We start from the raw sequence: 15,269 nt of genomic DNA, 5'->3' as shown, positions 1-15,269 counted from the left end.
TCCGTGTAATTCCACATAATATCGTAAACATTGTAAACACAAGAGACAGTATTAAGAAAGCTTTTGTGCGTCAAACAAATAAAATTCTTAATTTATTTAAGGAAGTAAGTAGGGTAGGTATATCGGGTGCAATGTTATGTTTCTGGGTTTTCTGAATCGATTCTAGTAAAACATATTTACTTTAAGTTCTAAGGTCTAACACTGAAAATCTTTTAAACAGGTGTCAGGCAATGCAAGACGTGATTTCTAATACTATTCTGACGCGCTGGCTCTTAGTCCATTACCTGTACCTATATAGTAGGTACTATCATGATATTGGTGAACTTGGGTGTTCCTTTTTTGAATCGTTTCATAATTCATTTAGTCACGTTACGGTTATGGTTTATAATAATAACCGTAACTCACGTAGAAAATAATATTATAATATGTAACGTAACATAGTACTTATCTACGTATAGGTAGGTACCTAGTTCGCTTTGTTAAAATTTATGCGTATATTACGGCTCACGGCAGTGCCGCGGTGGGCAGATAACGCTGACCTAAACTGATGATAACTATAATAAATTACTGGATTTTTTCCGTAGATAAGTAGGTAAAGTATATATTGTTTTTTATATAATATATTGTTTTTATTATTTATTAAATAATTGTTAACTGCATTTAATCAAACAGGTACCTATACAATAATAATTAACAATTCTATATAGGAAATAGGAATATATATATTATATGTATTATTATATATTATTTTAAGTATTAAAAATAAAAAAATTGATTCTCTATCCAAGAAATAATTACTAAGTTATGACGTTATCGGTCTTGGTTATAATATAGCCAACCTATAATATATCAATATATATTACTTATTTATTTATTTATTTATTAAGTTTCGCTACACCAACAGCAGGTTCACATTCTCAATGCACTTAAAAAATAAAAAATACAGTCTTGTTCAGTGTGACATGCCACTTGAAGGTATACACATCTATTGTAGGACAACTACATATATAAAAGAGCGACCGCTCACATTTTGTACATATTTTTAAAAAAGTATAGCTCCGAACGTGTAATGGAAATGACTTAGGTAATCTACTTATAAATAAATGACTTAATGTACTAATTTTATGAGCAAAACAAAAAAAATGTATGACAACAACAACTAAAAACCTAAAACCCTAAAACTAACACAGAACAAAAACTGGTCGATTAATATCTCAAAGCAGAAACAGAAACAGCAGCCGCAATTTTTAAAAGCATTTGAACCCCGCCGAAAAATGTCAACTTCTTGAACACTGGCAAGCTCGTTGTAGACACGGTTAAGATTTAGCATCAAAATATTTAGAAAAGTGAGTTTAAATCAAACGATTAAAGATCAGATTGTCGCAATATGCGCGCGCGCAGTGAGCGTCGGTGCGGTGAGCAGCGAGCTCGTGCGTGTGGCTCTATTGAGGTTGTCAAGTGTGTGATGTGATCTTATTGGACCACTTATTGTTGACGAGTGGTTATTAAATTATCATCTCGTCCTGTGACTCGTACATTCATTCACGTAAAATGGTATGTACCTAGGTACACTTACTTTTTTAGATTTGCCTTTTGAGAGTAGAATTATGAATTCGCACTATTTTGGAACTGTCTTACTGATAAAATGTAACTGTTTTAAGGTAGGTATATTTTTGCATTAAAATTGTGGTTGTAGTTTATATACTTACCTACATATTCGATTGAAAATAATATTAAATGTTATGGTCTATCAAACAGGGTTCATAAATAGATCAATAGGTACCTACTTCAAATTATTAAACATTTAATCGTAGGTACCTACTACAGGAAAAACTCTTGATTGTTTCTAGTTAGATCAATTATTAAAAAACAAATTATTAGGATACTAGCTCATGCCCGCAACTTCGTCCGCGTGGAATTAGATCTAAAAAATCCCGTGGGAACTCTTTCATTTTCCGGGATGTCTATGTCACTCTCCGTCTTTATCTATACCCATGCAAAAAATCACGTCAATCCGTTGCGACGTGATTGAAGGACAAACCAACAAACAAACACACTTTCGCATTTATAATAAGGGTACTGATTTACCTTTGGGATTTATATATATAGATAATAGGTATTATTTTGTAAAGACGTTTTGCACCGAAGCAAACAAATTTTCAATTTGTGATTAACATTTGGTTCCCACCGAGATAAGGATAATTTTACACTTAATTACCTTAATACACAATACAAATTACAATTTATTGTTCTGTAGAAAACAAAAAAAATCTTTTAACTAACTCCCTCATAACTCTTGAATAAATTACGAAAATGTACTTACTGCAATATTATAAACTATTTATTTTAATCTTAATCAAATGTAGGTAGGTACTTACATAATAAATGGAAAAATCGATCAAGTGCGAATCAGACTCGCACACGAAGGATTCCGTACTACTAGAAATAACACTTTTTAATTTTTGTGGCGGCCATTTCGAAATTTTTATTATTTGTTGTTATATGGCAATAGAAATACGCATTCTATGAAAATTTCAACTCTACCTATTACGGTTCACGAGATACAGCCCTTTGACAGAGAGACGGTTAGACGGACGGACGGACAGCGCAGTTTTAAATAGGGTCCCGTTGGCACCTTTCGGGTACGAAACCCTATAAGTAGGTACTTACTTACTTATTCATTCAATAAATTTTGCTAATCTTCAAGATTCAGTATCTTTTTCATAATTATTCCTAATCCATTTTTTTTAATTTGATGACAAATTAGGCAAATCTTTTTTATTGATCCTATACCTACTGCTACCCCTTTTTGATTCGGTGGTGATCCTCTGAATTGTAAAACCTCTTCAAGAATCTGCAGAATTTGTAGAAACTGCATGGTTGAGTCACAGACGTACTCACGCCTCGCCTCGCTGCAGTATTAAACCACTTTTTTTATTCATTATAGGTATACGCTTGACCACAATCACACCTGATGGAAAGTGATGATGTGGCCTAAGATTTGACGCGTTTATCTAGAAGATGCCTATTCACTCTTGTTTTAAAGATACCCGGGTTGTAATTGGTAGGAAACACACATCGTGGCAGAGTATTCTAAACCTTAGCCATACGTATGAGGAATAATGACGCAAAACGTATCGTGCGTGTAGATGGAATGTCGACGACATAAGGATTAGAATGAAATAAACTATTGACTGTCCGCGTGTCACAGGTTTTACTACACTTGTGTACTAGCTCGTACAAAAAATGAGTTACAAACCTGATACTTTGGTATTTGATTTAGAACGTTGACCCAAAACAGAATATTGAATTAAAACTCAATTTAATAATTTTTCAGGAAAAAGGAGCCGGTTTTTTTTCATACCCTAGCAATTAGCATGTGAGGTATCATTGTCTAGAGATTATAGTAGTAGACTACGATAGTATTTTTTTCACACCACTCGCTCTAAAATGCCTTATTACAGACCTGTTAGGGAAGGGTAAAGTACGCCATAACTTAGCCGGGTTGTAATGCTGTACCTACCGAAATGCATTATGCCTTAAGGGATGTAATCTTGTACTGAAATCCATTACGTCTTAAGGAATGTAACATAATTATTATTTATAGTATGCTGATTTTCTTGCAATATTCTCCACGTGTCAGTTTTTCATTAATTCAATCGATTTAGGTACCTAACATACTTATATGATAACAATTAGAGGTAGGTTCTAATGTTATTTTATTTGTATCTTACTTATAAATAGTATTTAAGTATAAGTAGGTAAGTATATCTATAGAACCTGTTATCTGCTGCAACGAAACGATTTTGATTCATTCAAAATTAACGTGTAGTTATGCCTAGAACGAAGTGGTAAACTCATCAAAAACCTTCCCTTAGGTTCAGCCAGGTAACTAAGACATAGCAAAGTAGGTGTCTTAAATTACACTGCTAAAATAAAATTTAAAACTGTCAAACTGCGTCTGTCCTTTTCATATTACATTAGTAAGAAGAGGATGCGAAATGCGAATACCTACTCTAAAATTAGGTTGTGCTCAGAATCAGTACCAATGTAGTATTATTTTCAGTTAATGATAATATTATGCATAGATAGCTATAACTCATTATAGTTTTATAGATCAGCTAAAGGAAGTTATTCAATCTTGATAAAATGCCACCGATCCTAGCAATTTTAAATGGTAAGTATTAAAAGGACACATTCCAATTTAATTATTTTACTTAGATAACTAACTATAAAATTAGGTAGGTACCTATTGCCGGATTATCTAATGAACATATACCATATACTTTTTTACAGATACGGTTAATTACACTGATTGTCACTCTAACATGGGGTGTCACGGACACCATATCGTCACCTCAACTTGTGAAAAAGACCTTTTCGCTTGAAGAAATAGTGCCTCTACAGCCCCATTTTTACCCTGAAATGTTGGCTGTTCAGTGGACATCAGGTAAAATACATCGGTTTAAGAAGAGGATACAAAATAGCATAGATTGGATACCCTGCAATCCGTCATACACAAAAAAAAATGCGATTCCCATTTCAAAAATCACATACAATCTAAATCATGTAATTCGTGTATTTTGAATATTTTACACGTAACATCAGACCATTCCTTAACTTATAAATTCTCGCAATATCGCAAGTTTTAGTTCCAGTGAAAAATATTATCCAATATTTTTATTAAGTTGATACACACCGTTTCATCCTAAGAATAGAGTTACGTAATGTGTTTACGCTATACAGGAACATGCCGTTCAATTTCGATTATTCTGTCGGTACTCGTTGCGGCGGTTGAGCTTCGATGTTGATAGATGCCTCAGCTCCAACGAGACGTTCTACTAAAACGTCTTTCTTTTCATATAAAAGTAGAGTCAACTAGAAAATAAGAAAAAATTGGCAGTCAGTGTCCCCACTGACTGCCAATTTTTTCTTATTTTTTCCCGAAAGAAGTGAAACTATGATTATTTTTTTTGAATTTTCAAATCAATTATAGTACTTAACTAACTACTTATCAAAAATTAAAATTTCATGATTTTTAAATTTAAACCACACCTAACATTAGTTTTAACATTTATCCGCACTTCGAGCACCTACTAGTTATAAGTTATACCTTGAAGTTTTAACCCAACCCAAAGTCGCCCAACGCGCCTAAAGAAGTTTTCTATTCAAAAACTTATGAAAACTTGACTTATTTCCTTTTTATTTGATGTAGGTAATTCAAAGGTAATTCCCATAGTTATTCCTATTCGCCATTTGTTGGACAACAAAAATGAAATTGGATTGGGATGGTATTTAACTTGATTTAATCTGTCATAGATACGGAGTACATAGTGGCAGAGCCTGGTTCTATAAATAAGTATGATGCTGTTACCAATAACTACACCACGATTTTAGACCAATCTGAACTGGTAAGTGGTTTGAATTTATTTTGTTCTGTATGAAACAAGTGTTAATATAATTAAAATCCCTACTAAATAGCTATAGCGGATAATATTTATACGTGATATTATATTTAGCATGAATTTTAGTCTGACTTACTCTTTACATTTTTTATAAAATTATCATTGGTCTTAATTTTGGATTTTCAACAATTTTTATATGGCTGTTGTATTTTTCACGTTTTTATTTGCAGTTCAATTTGAGCCGATTTGCTGTGTCATCGTTTTTGAATGATCATCATTTGATATTGACAACAAATAGAAGAAAGGTAAGGAACTTGTTAAGAAACTAAGCATAATTTGTTAGCTACTAGCTTTTGCCCGCGACTTCGTCTGCCGTAGGTAGATACATTATGTAATTTATAGCTCGATGATGTTATGTTTCTGATGATGTAAGAATTACTAAAATCTTTGCAGTAGTTTCAGGGTTTATTAATTCTATTCCTTTTTGTTGAATTGTCTGTTTGTTAATATATCTATTGGCAAACAGACCATTTTTTTCTTTATAATATTATTAGTAGCTATTGATTTGACGGTCCCGTCCACGTTGGTAACCAATGTTTCGTAACCAGCTACGAAATAAGATTTATACTTACTTCGTCTTTTCGTAACTTGATTGAAATTACGTCGTTTCGTATTAACCAGTTAAAAAAAACAAATCTTATATTCCGTTACAAACCCGGACAAAATATTCTTGGTTAGGGGTCTAGGTATCTAACCTTACTACCTAACTTTCAGCGATTATAATATTACGAAGGTCTGGCACGCGCTGGCTCTCTCTCTCTCTAAAACATGGTTACCAACGAGGACGGAACCGATTTGTCTAATATCATAGTTAGCCAAGGAGAATAATATAATCACTGCTAGCAATCATTAGCTAGTGTCACACGGTGGTGATTCAAGTTACAAAGTATAATGGTCTCGTACGTATTTTTTCTCAAAATATCTTTCAGCACTTTCAGCTCTCAATAGTTAGGTACTTATTTGTATATTATTTTGCCTTACCAAAGTTTTACGTACCTACCTACTACGTAACAAGTGAATTCATAGTCTATGGCTTGTATTTGTTGAGATATTCGCTTCGGTAGTCAAGTGTGCAAAGCAAAGTGTGCGAATACCGCATACAAATTATACCAGTAATAATACGTCAGCGCCATTAATTTCACTTTATAAGAATGTTTGTTTAATTGTTTTTAATGTTAATTTTGTTTACTTAATTAGTGTCATTATTAAATAACTACCTTGGTTGCAATCTAGTCCAAAATATTGATTGTACATACTTATTACCTATATAATATTGACTTCAAACAATTAGGTACCTACAATCTACATGTAAGATTTTTGCAAAATAGTTTAGCTATTACCTTATCTAAGAACATTTTCTTATAGTCAGTACATTAATTCTTAAACGTACAATATACATAATATTTGTACGTCCACAGAAGGTACGTCTGTCTATCTATGCATGAATGGGGACAATTGGACTGGTGATCTTTAACGACAGGCAATTCGAGGTCAAAGAACTTAATACTGCATGTACAAGTGACTACCTATGGGTAGTTGTATTCGAAACTACTTTGATTGCAAAGTAAATGGCTTGTAATGTTTAATTGAACATTACACGAACATTATTTGTTACTTGTCTGTATGAAGGTCTTCAGGTTCGTGGTAGTTTACGTAAGAATCTGGCATTTTAACTATAGAACTTACTAGATAAATACAAAAATATTGTATACCTACCTTTTACATTATATTGAAATCCTTTTCAGGTTTACCGATATTCTACAATTGCCGAGTACTCTGTGTACAACCTCGACGACAAGTAAGATGTTTTATCATATATGTAGGTACTTCTACCAACTTAAACCATATTATACCTATACTTAGGTAAGCCTCAATAGCTTAACGGTCAGGAAGCAGATTAAAACCTAAAAGACTGTTTAACCTAAACCTTTGGTCTTTTTTGTTGATACTCCTAGCATTACATTAAATTGGATATGAGAATTGTCATTAAAGTATGTAGGTACATATAGTTAATAGTGCAATATTATAAACAGTAGGTACGCGGCCGAAGTAATGTACATCGAGCTTTAAAAGGAGATAGCAGATTTGTAGAGCACTGTCACTGTCGTTGAGACCGACAAAACGTCATATAGGTATGAGTGACAGAGACAACGCTCTACAAAGCCGAAATGTCATTCTAGGCCGATGTTCATCACTTTCGGCCGCGTACTGTACCTACCTACATAAGTTTGTGTCTCATTTTTCTTAGTGGTAACATCCACAATATTGGATAGTTTGGAACCAATGATGACTCTTAACCATTCGTGGTCGGATATAATATAAAAATAATAATAATGTATGAAACAGGCGACATACGTCACTTTCGGCCGCGGGCTGTACAAATGTACCTACCATAATGATTATTGACTTTAGCTTGAAATTTTATCATGCTCTATCTAATGCTCGGTATGCGTTGCAAATGCAATGTCTAATTTTTTTTAAATTAACTATTCGAACGACTTGCGCTACCGATTATTTGAAACTTTTATGCAATTGCCAACAACAAATGTATTAAGTTTCAACTTAATCGGTAAACGTTGCGCGAACGCGTAGAATACGGACAATCAAACATTATTTTTTATACCTAGGTATGTGGTAACTAAGTAAAGATGAGAATATTGATTTTATTAATTTAGTAGAAAACTCACACAAATTTCTATTGTCAGATCCATTGTTAGTATCGGCCAAGGGCCGCTACAGGTGGTCGTATCGAGCAATGCCGATTCACTGGCCTATGTGCAGAACAATAATGTATATTACGTTCCTAATGTCGCTACTCCCGATGTGGTAACTGCCCTTACCGATGACGGAGTAAACGGACAAATTTACCATGGCGTTACTGATTGGATATATGAAGGTAATTAGTTATTTTACCTTGAAGTTTTAGTTATTTTACCATAATATGTTCAGTAAAATACTAAAAGAATGTTGTCTTTCTACTTAATGTTAACTATAGTCCGCGACAGGTCGAGTTGGCTATCGGGGTATGTCACCCGCGCACGCCCGCACGGGGTTAGCGCGGGGGCTGTGCGAGTGTGCGTGGCGTTTCCTCCCCAATTGCTATCTCAACCTGTCTCGTACTATAATATTTCATAAAGATAAAAATAATTTCTTAAATTTCAGAGGAAATTTTTAATGCTGCTGAAGCAATGTGGTTCTCACCTAACGGAACCTCCTTAGCTGTGGCTTCCTTCAATGATACTCAAGTGGAGTCTGCCGTGTACCCCTACTACGGGGAGCCTTCCGAATTTGACAACCAGTATCCTCTGATGGTCCAATTTAAATATCCCAAGGTTAGTTACTCACATTATCTTAATACTAAAAATTAAATTCCAAACCTATTGTACCCTTCGGGGTTTTGAGGTTCGTCGACGTTTTTGATAAAATTGATCTAAAAGGTTTTTTATTTGTCAGGCAGGTCGCACTAACCCTGAAGTACAACTACGAGTATTCAAATTAAACGAGTCTGATATTGAAGCGATGATTATACCAGCTCCAGTTGACATCATTGGATTGGATCACATCTTAGGCAGAGTGAACTGGGTGACTGATAAGAACCTGATTGTGTTGTGGCTTAACAGACGACAAAGCATTAGCGTGCTGACTAATTGTGACTTGAAATTGGATAAATGCGTTATTTTGAAACAAACAACTGAGCCCAGTGGCTGGATCGATATTCAACAGCCATTTTTTGATGCATCTGGAACTCAAATGCTAGAAGTACAACCGCTATCTTATAATGATCAAAGGTTTATGCACGTCGGACGTCTTGACTTTAATACTTTGCTCACGGAAGACTTGAGCCCCGGAAATTCAACTGTTACGCAAATATTGGGGTGGAATCAAGAAACTGATACCGTTTATTATACTATTTCGCCTGGTACTGAACCTTGGAAGAGAGAAATGTGGGCTACCTCTCAAGGAATTGCTAAATGTATTTCGTGTAACAAACCTCACTGTAGACATGCCGATGGAACGTTTTCACCTGGCGGTAGTTACGCTATTATAACATGTAGTGAAACTAATATCCCTCCAATTTCTTATTTCTATACAAGTCAGGTACGTGAAGGAGTGAAATAATAGAATAAGTAGTGTATATTTATAATATACCTACTGTTCAGTTAATTTATTCAGGTAATTTATGAATAACTTGTTACAGAATGATTCTTTCAAACTGCTGACTGAAAACTCGGGACTGGTTGATCTCTTGGGTCGCTATAAAATTCCTATGGTTCTTTTCAATAAGATGACTTTAGAGGAGGAAACAATGGCACATATTAAATTACTTTTGCCGAGTGAAATGGAACCGGGGAAAAAGTATCCAATGATTGTAAGATTGTATTCTGGACCCGGCACCTGTAGAGTCAAGGAGGTTTACGATATGGGTAATTGTGTTTCTGAATTGATAATATCAATATTGACTAGTTCTCAAACCGCTGTAGATACATACAGGCTGAATTACTACTTAGTTTTTTTCTCTATGCACGCCGTATAGAAACAGCCCGAGGTTGAGAAGACAATTCAAATGCAAGCAAAAAAAGTTTATTTAGAAATTTCGAACGGAATTTATTTTAAAACTTTCGGGCTGTAAACAAGCACAACTTATAGCTTTATAGAAGAAAACTTTATTTTCAGAATACTACAACATGTACTTAAGTAGCAATCGAAGTTTCATAGTAGCGTCAATCGATGTGAGAGGCTCAGGCGCGATGGGAGTAGAGGCAATGCACGCGCTGAACAACGCTCTAGGGACCGTTGAAATTACTGATACTTTGGCTGCTATAAGGTAAACTAAACTTGCTTGGGATATATTCGTTACTAGCTGATGCCTGCGACTTCGTTCACGTGGATTTAGGTTTTTAAAAATCCCGTGGGAACTGTTTGATTTTCCGGGATAAAAAGTAGCCTATGTCACTTTCCAGGTCTTTAACTAGGTATACCCATGCAAAAAATCACGTCGATCCGTTGCTCCGTTGCGACGTGATTGAAGAACAAACCAGTAAATCGATAAACAAACACAGTTTCGCATTTGTAATATTATATCGTAGAGCGGAGCGAGACCTATAATTAATCTATGATTATATCATACCATATTAGTAGATTATTAACCAAGGGGATAAAGCAGTGTCTTCTGTCGCGGGTGACGATTTAAATCGCGAGTGTAGCGAGGGATTTAAGTTCACCCAAGACTAAGACAGCTTTATCACCGAGGTAAATACTCTACTTTTCGTACCATTTGCGAAAAAATTAACACAATAATAATATGAGATAAGCATTTATTAAACGTATTTTTAGAACATTAACTTATTTATAAAAATAAATTAAAATAAACTTAACGTTTTTGTATTTGAAGAAAACAAAAACGCGGCAAATTCCTAGACTAATATTTTTTTGTCGGAAAAGCAAAGGCATCAATCTCATACGACCTTGTCGGTTTTCGTAATTTTATTTAATAATCATAACTGCATAATAAATGCGTATTCCTTTTTCAAAAAGATGTATAATGCTTTATATACAAACTCAATGGTGTAAGCCTTCGTGGTTTTTGCTGTGTCTAAATTGGATTTGTTAAACATTCTTTATGTTGGTAATTTAAAAAAAAAACAGATGTAGTCTGTCTGTCTGGTGGGAGGCCACGGCCGTGGCTAGTTACCACCCTACCGGCAAAGCCGTGCCGCCAAGCAATTTAGCATTCCGGTGTGATGCCGTGTAGAAACCAAAGGTGTATGGGTTTAATAAAAATTGCCATACTCCTTCCACGTTAGCCCGCTCCCACCTTAGACTGCATCGTCACTTACCATTAGGTGAGATTGCAGTCAAGGGCTATCTTGTATCTGAATAAATAAATAAAAAAGAAATAAAAAGTTCAGTATAAATTTCGGTACCTAAGTATTCCAAATTTAAATCACATTCTCTCCCTAGGGGATGAATGAAATTCAGTACAATTTTCTTTCCCTGTTTTTAACAGATTAAAAATGACTATTGTTATGTACGCTTTTTGTGGCATTGAATGTCACTTTTTTGAGCAAGTGGTACAAAAAATATATTATATCCACATGATTCGGAAATTTTGGGTTTTTTTTGTTTTAAAACCTATTTAGTTGGCTCCCTAATAAAATGCAATCCTTTTTAAACCATCCATATTCACACTTTTTATTTATATATATAAAAGGAAAAGGTGAGTGACTGACTGACTGACTGACAGATCTATCAACGCAAAGCTTGAACTAAGGACGGATCGGGCTGAAATTTGGCATGCAGTTTGCTATTATGACGTAGAAATCCGCTAAGAAAGGATTTTTGAAAATTCTACCCCTAAGAGGGGGTTGAAATTTTTGTAGTCCAGGCGGACGAAGTCGCGGGAATAAGCTAGCATTACAATTCGCTTTCAACATTTTTTCAAGACGTCTCATCGCAACATACGAATTCATTGACCCCAAACGAATTGGTGTATGGGGTTGGAGTTACGGCGGTTACGTTTCCACCATGCTGCTCATCAAGGACGAAGAGAAAATACTGGCTTGTGGCGCCGCTATAGCCCCCGTTACATCCTGGCTGTATTATGGTAAGCGATAATCTAAAAATGGATCTTTTATTAAGCTCTTACTATGATTATTTACATACACCTTATAACACCCCAAATATCCATTTTAAAATTACGCCTTTCTGAAATGGCTCAATCTATACTGACGGGATTTTTGTTAGACAGATAGTAATGCATGAAGTGGACTAGGCTATCATTTGTCCTTTTATCTTTATCCCGGGGAAACCAAAGACTCCCTTTTTAGGGATCCATACCCGAAGAGTGCCAACTCCTATTACTTAGTTTATTAATACGAACAAAAAACATCTGGATTAACGGGAGGTGGAAGAAAACCAGGCATCCAGGTGGTTTTCAGATGGCATCCAATTTGTTTCTATGTAAGGTGCGGTCAGAAAATAGGGAAGGTAGTAGCCAGTTCAATAACTCTTTCGAACATATTCTTAAGAATGATATGGATTGATTGTAGTGTCGATAGAACACACAAATCAATTTATGGTTTCCTAAGGGATTTTTAAAAACCCACGGCCACAGCCTCGCGAACAATGTCAATTGAGGGAATTTATTCTATTGTACTAAAGTAATGTCAGACCATTGGCGTTACACAAAGAATTACAAGGTTTGCAAATCCTTTGTTTCATTTCGGTTAGTTGTCGAATTGCTTTGATTGTATCTACGTTTCATGTACCTAGGTATCTAATCGACATCGTATTCTTGAGAAATTGTATAAAGTAGGATGCACATTCGCAGATGCAATAACTAATAATAGGGAGCTGACTAAAATAACCGCTCAAGTGCGAGTCAGACTCGCATACAAAGGGTTCCGTGTACAAGAATTAGCACTTTTTAATTTTTATTGTGATGAACCACAAATTCATCAGCAGAAGATCAAACAATGGAACATATAATGCATTAGACATTTTTTTTTGTGACGACCTCCCTGGCGTAATGGTAAGCACTGTGGTCTTATCAGTGGGAGGCCCCGGGTTTGATTCCTGGGAGGGGTTTGGAATTTTGTAATTTCAAAATTTCTGGTCCGGTCTGGTGGCTTCGGCCGTGGCTAGTTACCACCCTACTGGCAAAGCCGTGCCGCCAAGCGATTTAGCCGTGTAGAAACCAAAGGGGCATATTTTTATTAAACCCATATGGGTTTAATAAAAACTGCCATACCCTTTCCAGGTTAGCCCGCTTCCATCTTAGACTTCATCATCACTTACCACCCGGTGAGATTGAAGTTAAGGGCTAACTTGTATCTGAATTAAAAAATATATAGATATTGACTTAAAATAATATAACACGCTTATAAAAAAACCAATTAATATACTATCAAATATAATTCAATTTTAGATACAATGTACACTGAGCGGTATATGGATACGCCTCAGAACAACCCAGAAGGCTACAACAAGTCGGACCTGATCGTAGCAGCAGAGAAGTTGCGGGGTCGTCAGTTCCTGCTCGTGCACGGCACCGGCGATGACAATGTGCACTTCCAGCACAGCATGCAGTTGGCGAAGAAGTTGCAGAGAGCTGATATTGCTTTCGAACAAATGGTATGAAAGCTGTTATCAGTAAGCTTAGAAACAATTTAAGAGTGAAAAGTTTCTGTAAAATTAGGGAAATAACGAAAAAAATTGCACTCGCTTCGCTAGATCACTTATGTTTACTTATTTATTGATTGATATTATTACATCTCTGGGAGGCTTCAGTTAAATCCACGAACAATAAGTATACTTAACACAGAATGGTGGCCTTATTAACACTGTAATTCATAGTGGACTAAGAGCCAGCGCGTGTCAGACCTTAGTTATTTTATAAAACCTGAAAGTTTCTCTGTGTATTGTTCTCAACACAGGGAGGAATACGCAGATAAACTATCATGCTTTTAACGAAGGTCTGGCACGCGCTGACTCTCTTTCTATAGTCAAGATAAGCTTACTTTAGGGGACTATTCAGACTACATTTGTCGTTTGAATGATCCCCTAAAGAAGCCCCTATATTGACTGTGAATTCCAGTGTTAGTAATGCCACAGAATATATAATAGTACTAACGTAATAATGCCATCTCGAATCGCTAGGTTGTGAATAATTTTAGCAATGTTTTTAAAGGAGTCAGTTCGCGCACGCGTCGCGGTTAAGACTGTCTTAACCGCGACGCGTGCGCGAATTGACTGCCTTTGAAAAAGGACCCCGGATGGGTTCGAAACTAGTCGGGCTAACGTCGACTAAACACGTGAGTAAAGCCGTGTGAGATATTATATATAATGGAAATCACTCACGAATGTTTAAACGTTAAAATGTTTTTAAAGTAATTTTTAGTAATGCTATTCAAATACCTAGCTAGAATCCATTAGTTAATAGTGGGGTATATTTTTTTGTTACAGAGCTACACTGATGAAACCCACTCGTTAAGAGGTGTGAGTCGACACTTTTATCACACACTAGACCGCTTTTGGACGGAGTGCTTTCATTCATAACCGAAAGTATTATTTACCGATTGGTAAAATAAATTGTAAAGACTGTGATTAATGCTATTGTGATTTAATAATATGAGGTTCTTCATGTTACTGAAGATGCAACACTACGCGCAGCAAAAAATTCTCCAACACAGCTGCTAGCACCTGTTTACGTATCTACGAGTAGGTATGTACCTACAGGAATATGTTGCCTAGTGGGAGGCTTCGGCCGTGGCTAGTTACCACTTTACCGGCAAAGCCGTACCTTTGCATGCAGCTGTCACGCGTTTTTTCTATCGAATCCTTGTATTTTAATAATTGTGATATTTATGAGAATTTTAAGTGTATATGCTGTGCTATTTTAAAATGTTACCTGTTAGGTATATTCCTACAAAATCAAATCAGTACAGTAATAATTTCATATTATGTAGACCTACATTAGATACATGTATATGTTATACTTATGTATACGACAGTTTCTAAACAGAATATCACGCCAAAATCATGTCTTCGAAAAGTGAAACAAAATAAAAAAATCTTAAGAATATAATGTAATATTATTTCTTTTTTTTATTTTCGCAATGAAATCAATAAAAATAAAACCTCGACATTTGTGTTGTGTTCATTTGTAACTTGTAAGTAATTTTATTTAAATTATAATAAAACCTTCTAAGTACATAATTTAGAACCGAGTTGCTTTGCTTTTCATCCTTCGCCTTCTTTGATCCCGTTGTTAATCCCTTCTAAGTAAGGCATATCTACAATGTA

General features: G+C 35.2%; 1 pseudogene; it reads left to right on the top strand.

Moving 5' to 3' along the window:
• The window catches only part of LOC117996259 (uncharacterized), a 40,589-nt pseudogene extending 25,480 nt beyond the window's left edge, over positions 1–15,109 (top strand).
• The last annotated feature ends 160 nt before the right edge of the window (positions 15,110–15,269 follow it).

This window comes from Maniola hyperantus, chromosome 1 (genome assembly GCF_902806685.2).
Source record: "Maniola hyperantus chromosome 1, iAphHyp1.2, whole genome shotgun sequence".
NCBI classification, from domain to species: Eukaryota; Metazoa; Arthropoda; class Insecta; order Lepidoptera; family Nymphalidae; genus Maniola; species Maniola hyperantus.
Note: the sequence above shows the minus strand (reverse complement) of the source record. Positions and strands in the feature narration are given on the sequence as shown.